Source organism: Curcuma longa, chromosome 12, assembly GCF_044706935.1.
Source record: "Curcuma longa cultivar G26 ecotype Majalengka, Jawa Barat chromosome 12, ITB_CL_G26_1.1, whole genome shotgun sequence".
Classification (NCBI taxonomy): Eukaryota; Viridiplantae; Streptophyta; class Magnoliopsida; order Zingiberales; family Zingiberaceae; genus Curcuma; species Curcuma longa.
The window spans coordinates 7121448-7128274 of NC_133872.1; the positions used below are offsets into that span (position 1 = coordinate 7121448).

At 32.6% G+C, this 6827-nt stretch overlaps 1 pseudogene; it reads right to left on the reverse strand.

Moving 5' to 3' along the window:
- The window catches only part of LOC141842821 (DEAD-box ATP-dependent RNA helicase 14-like), a 33742-nt pseudogene extending 27141 nt beyond the window's left edge, over positions 1 to 6601 (reverse strand).
- Between the last annotated feature and the right edge of the window lie 226 nt (positions 6602 to 6827).

Genomic DNA, 6827 nt, shown 5'->3' on the forward strand with positions numbered 1-6827 from the left:
TTGACTGATTGACCCAGATCACTAGATCTCATCACTATCGATCGCCTGGAAGTTGTTTGGTTGCTCGAAAACTATGGTTGAGAGTAATCCCCAACCAGTCGCCCAGGCTCCCTTCTGGTAGCCTAGAATAGTAGAAATTTACTTCCCTGTAATGGTTACGCTTAAAGAGTATAATATTGAATTTAAAGTTATTCGCATTTACCTTAGCTAGATGTTCTGCTCTTAGATGACCCATCTAATGTGAATTGCCAAAATTTAACTCCCAACTGACTTTATTTGGACTTGTTTACCAAGACTTCATCTCCTAATTGACTTCACTTGGACTTGATCCACCTAATTCCCAACTAAGATTTACTTGCTTGGTTTTCCAACCAAGACTTGTAATACCTAGTCTCAGTAGGACTTAACCTCTGCTCGACTCCCAATCAAAACTTCACCATCTGTCAAGTAGCTTGTGTTAGTAGTAATTCTAGAGCTAATTATGTGATGATTAATTAAGGACTTTTATATCTTATTCTATTATTAATTAAGGCAAGATTTTTTAATTATTTATACTTATTTTATGTTTGTGTCAAATAACTAAGTATAATAATGTTCTTAGGTAGCTAGTTTAATCTACATCATATCAATTGTTTGAGCCAATAGTAAGATGATGTAGAGAACACTACTCTTAATTATTCCTAATCAAACATTAATATTCAGGGACGATATTAATGCATTGAGACACTAACATGTAGGTCAACTGGATGACTTGATCTCACAAGTCATGGATATGGGATATCGAGTTGACATATGAGAATATACATTAGAAAATGGATACTGAATTGATCTGCCATGAGAAAGTTTCATAAATTGTTATATGAGTGTCATAAATTTTTTCATGTGACTATTGATATGAATAGCCCTTAGACCTGAAGTCACTATAGTTCCCTACATAAGGAGTTATGTATTTTGGTGTTGTCAAACATCACCCGTAATAGGGTGGACTATAAAAGCGATCACTGGGTATACAACAAATTATACGGAGAGATGTGAGTGATGTAGATGGGATCTATCCCCTAATATTGATATCTTACGGCCTCTTGATAAAGTAGGGTCATGAAATGCATGGCCATGCTCAAATGAGTCAATATAAGATATTGAGTTCATTTGCTTAAGTGAGTCTACTTGGGAATCAAAACACAAAGATTAATAATGGAATGATACAGTCTATGCCTCATTGATCAATCTAGATATCGAGGATAGAAGGACATGGACATACATTATCATAGTCACGAAGGTTATGTTGGATCTCGACATTCTTATCACTTGGGTAGCATTGATGCATTGCTAGATGTCACTCATTGTTTATGTTTCTAAAATGAGTTTTAAAGACATTGCCAACATTACAAGAACCTATTGGGTCACACATAAATAACATTCTATTTTAGAGATTGGTTCATTTTAATTTGACTAAAGGAACAATTATGCTTATTAGATGGCCAAGATTTGAGTTAGACTCAAGTTGGTTCAATTTGAGTTACACTCAAATTAAACCAAGTTGATGAATGAAGGTTGATTCATCATGTATGATTAATGTAGATTAATCATGCATTGAAAAAGATGAAATTATCATGCATGGAGGTTTTTGAAGATGAGGTTATCATGCATTGATAAGAGAATACCAAAAGCCTAAAAATCTTTAGTATTCATAGCTTGGATATAAAAAGAGTTTTTCTTCCTAAAAAGTCATGTTGGATGATCATCTTCTTCCCTCTTCTTTCTCTTGCCCAAAACTACACTAAGGGGTTGCTAGCACAATCCAAATTTTCTCCAAAAAGTGAGTATTAGTGTGGATACGCATAGAGGCACGGACACTTGAACATGCAAGAGATTCGACAAACTTTGTACGAGCGGGATAAGCGAAGGGCACGCAACAAAGGTATACCCTATTAGATAGGATTTTGTAGATATAAACTTATATATTTTTCTTTCGCATGGATCACTCAGGGGATCCTTTTTTCCACTGCGATTTGTCGTTTATCGTATAGGATTCCCTACAGTGGTATCAGAGTCACTTGCGAAAAATCATACAAAGTTTTTTTTTCTTTTATATGTGATATAGAAGTAGGATTTATTATGTGTTGATTGTCATGGTGCATGGTTATGGCCCTTAACCCCGATGTGATTGTGGTTATGTTGTGTGTGCATGTTGTAATTCATAATACGACCTGCATGTCATGTCTTTCTCTCTATTTTTCTAGTTATTAAAATAGATTTAGATTCGAATGTAACTTGAATATTCTTATTTTGTAATGTACAAAATAAGGAGTGGAAAGTCCATTGGAGGATGAAGTTACAAGAAAGATGCCGACGACACATGATAACCAAAGGAACCACTTGGAGAAGATGTTATCCCTAGGTTGACCATTCGATCTTCTCATTAGGTTGAAAGAATCGTAGAATATGGGTCATAACCATGTCACATTTAAGCTTATATGATTGATATATGTTATGTGTGTATGTGATGCATGTTAGATAATAACTTTATCTTAATTAAGTCAACTCGATATGCCTACCAAAGTTTGGTACTCACTACTATCTCGATCATTTGTTGTTGGGTTTGCCAAAGTAACATGACACAATTTATCTTGATAGAGTGCGAGAGGACAATTGTGATGTCCCGCTATCGAATTTTGGGTGAGACTTAACTAAGTTACCTCAATTAGATTGAGGAAAACTTAGAGGCATATCCCAAAAGTTGAGAAGATTGGGTAAGAGAATAATTACACTAAACTTGGGCGATTAGCCAAAGCTAACTCAAGATGATGTGTAATATGGATCTTGACCTTTTGTTTCCAAGAGTTGCATGAGATATAATTGGTGAAATATTACCTACCTAATCATAATAAGTTTTGGGCGATTAGCTAAAGTTAACTCAAGGTGAGGTATGATGTGGATCTTATCCCACATGAATTTGTAGCTATTGGGTTAGAAGCTAGTAGTGTGGGCAAAAATGCGTTTGTCTACATCCATAACTAGCCTCTACCAAAGCTCTATGATTCAGTGGGAGCATCATTTAATTAAAGGCCTAATTAAATGATCCAAATATGATACTTATTTTTGTATTTTACTATTGTAGATTACCATATCATCTAACACGTCAAATAGTCTCTCTCTATGATATGTCCTTAAGAAAGACAAGCTCAACGGAGCTAATTTCCTAGACTAGTATAGAAATTTGAGGATCGTCCTCAAGCAAGAACGAAAACTGTACTTCCTAGAGCAACCTCTTCCTGAAACACCCGTCTATCTTAAGATATATTGTTAAGGGAATTCAAATTATTAAACTCTCCCATCTTAAGATATATTGTTAAGGGAATTGTAATAATGTTATAGTCTTTAATCCAGAGTTATAGTGGTACTGAACCCCCCCCCCCCCCCCCAGTGAAGCATCTTCAAAAGATCGTGAAGTTGTAGAGTAAAAACTTTAAGCTTCTTGAGTTGTTGAAACGTACTCTATAAAGATGAGAAACCAAGAAAAAGAACATTGATGTATAAAAAAAACATTTCTTTAGGTTGACAATCAATTTTTTAGTCCTAAGGCTCTTTAGGGCTGAAACAAATGTATTTCACATAGTAGATATCATATGTAACTAAGAGGAAAATCTAGCACATTTATGCCAACTTGTAAGGACTAAAGTATGATTTAGGTGTGACTTGGATCTTTGAGAGGGTTTATTTGGAATCTACATTCATGTAGCTCCCAATGTTAATGACAACTTTACAAGACATTCTATAATTCACATAAATATGAAAGATACTAATTTATTTAGTGCATTAGTCATGATTGTGGGAAAAAAAGCAAAGCACTACATAACCATTAATTTCTCTCCCTCACCTTGCTAATCCTCTTGAAGCTCAAGGCCCGACCTCTTCAACACTACCTAGATTTAGAACAGATGCTACTTTGTCTTCAAGGCAGCATTTAGTTCTAGGGCCATGAATTTTGACAACATTTTAATGCTCTGTGACCCATGCTACAAAGTTGCAGCATTATATAACATAATTGGAGATATTTTTCTAGAGGCTTATGTATTAGCTTCAACTCGTTCGATGACAATTTAAGTGCTAGTCATGCTAGTTAGTTTTCCGGATTATAGTGACACCCTATAAGAAGGTGCAATACTAGTCAAGGGGTCTAATGATCAAAGAGTTATCAGTCTCAAGAACTACTCAACTTCTATGACCATATCGAAGGCTTCTTCTATCAAAGTCAGGGCAAATCAAGGTGCAAAATCTTGAGTCATGCCAAAGTTTTGATCTTTGACTAGAACGAAACTATTTCAGTATTGAGCCGATGTTTCGATGCATGGTGAGGGTAATGGATTGGAGTTGAAGAAGAAGATTTTAAGTCTCATTTAAATCCAGCTCCTCAACCTTTCTCTCTCTTTTTCTCTCTCTTCTTTTCTACATTGGCCAATGTTTATAGGCAGCTCTAATTCCAAAGTAAGAAATTAAATATGAATGGGTTAATTGTGGTATGCATCTTAGTTGTATTTGTATCGAGTTTTGGATTTTCATGTGTTCACAATTACATATTTAGCTTTGTACAAATGATATTGTAGGATTTTTACCATCAACTACATGTATAAGCCAAAATCTATTTCAAATGCATTAACTACAAAATCTCTCTATCATAAAATTAAATGTAGAGGAAAAGGGGGAATAACAAAAGGTGGCTATACAAAAAGGTGGCTAACTACAAGTACAAAAGAGGAATAACAAAAAAAAATATACAGGAAAAGAGATAATCTTGAACAATAAAGTGCCTAAACAAAAGTTCTCAAAATAAATAATAAGAAAGTAAACAAGAAATAGATATCGCACGAATAACCAAAAACAATTTCTTGAGAAAAAATCAATACTTTAGTGAAACAAAAGTGGAAAAGAATAAATCCAAGATCCCTGTTAGAATGGGAAAAAAGAAGAAAAAAATTAACACTTTACTCTTTGACTGAAATAGTCAATATCATGTGTCATACTACTATAATTTTCATATTTATTTATCAAGATATATTTAAATTTAATTCTCTAGTTATTTATTTATATATTTTATTATAGTCATCTAAATTACAAAATACATCCCCAGTTCAATGCTACATTAATTTAACATGATGAATTTAAGCATATAGCAATACAACATAGCCAAACACTTACTAGCAAATTTTGATAGTCACCATTGAATTTCGAAAATACTTAGCAGCCAAACCATACATCTCTTCTCTTGTCAAGATCCAGCTTCCCTTTTTGTTTATTACTCATCCTAGAAAATTATTAAAAGAACGTAAATCAATTCAAATAATAGGAATAATATAGGACCGCTTGTCATTTCCGCTTATTAGTTCCAAAATATCAAGCAAGCAAGAATTATTTTCCAAAGTGATTGAACTACATGACTAAATTATTTGCAATAAAAGTAAGGTTTCTAGTGAAGATTGCACAATAAAAATTTTGAAAATGATCAATAGAAGTGAAACATGATGACATACAAGGAATAATCATGTCATGCATAGCTATATGCCATTGTAACAACAAATAATAGATGGAACAGTGAGGGAAAATAAGGAACTATTGGACAAGGTTTAATTTTGATTTTTCTTGACAAAGAAAAAGGGGTGTGAAGAAATAATTCCATTAACTTTTGATGCTTTGACAAATCTTGTTCTGAGGGTGTGAATGGATTAAATCTAAGCTTCACCTAAGCTAAAAATTTATTATAGCTTAGGACCTTGCTTATGAGAGTTACTTCTTCACTTTAGTATCTAATCTACTCTCCGCTAGTTTGCACCCTGCACAATTGATGTAGACTTTTTTAGAAAAGCTTCTTCTTCAATGCTAAATGTGATTTGGCAAATTGTAGTAACTTTTTTCACATTGATGGATAAATAGAAATAGGCAATTGCTTACTTTTAACATCTAATAAAACTGTTTTTGTGAACAAAGTACTGTTATTTTTTAGAATATTTGAGTTACCTAATTAGTCAATGCTTACAAGGAAAATAACAATTTTGAATTGATCGATAAATATAAACTATGGAAGCATAGTCAAAAATATTAGATTGTGAAATTCTCTTCTAGTTCAACTTACACGACAAACAATTGACATCACAACTGGGTCATTGCAACGAAACAAGCAGATAATAATTACACAGATAAAACATAGATCTCATTATTAGAATTTTGATTTGAGAATTACCAAATTATATTGCCTCATCCATATTTTTTTTGTTGATATATGACCTCTAATTGCTCCATGCAATTTTAAGCTGTAAGAGGTTTTCAAAAAATGAAAGATCTTGAGACAAAAAGAAAAGAGAAAAACTTCTATATTTTTTTGTTGTTAGACATGTATGCTAATATCCACATAGATCTATACAAATTTTATAGCAATATGAACTACTAACTTCATTCGGAGTTCAATTAAAGTTCAACAAAGGAAAAAAAGAAGTCATATGAACTACCGAGTATTTATGAGTATTATGGACCAAATCAAAAGGGTATCAAGTTCATATTAATATTAACACTTTAGCAAAACAAAAGTGGAAAAAGAACAGATCTAAGATCCATATTAGAATGGAAAAAAAAAGAAAAAAAATTAACATTTTACTCTTTGACTGAAATAGTTAGTATCGTCATACTACTGTAATTTTCATAATAATTTACCAAGATATATTTAAATTTAATTATCTAGTTATTTATTTATATATTTTATCGTAGTCATCCAAATTACAAAATACAGCACCATTTCAATGCTACGTTAATTGATGATGAATTTTAGCATATAA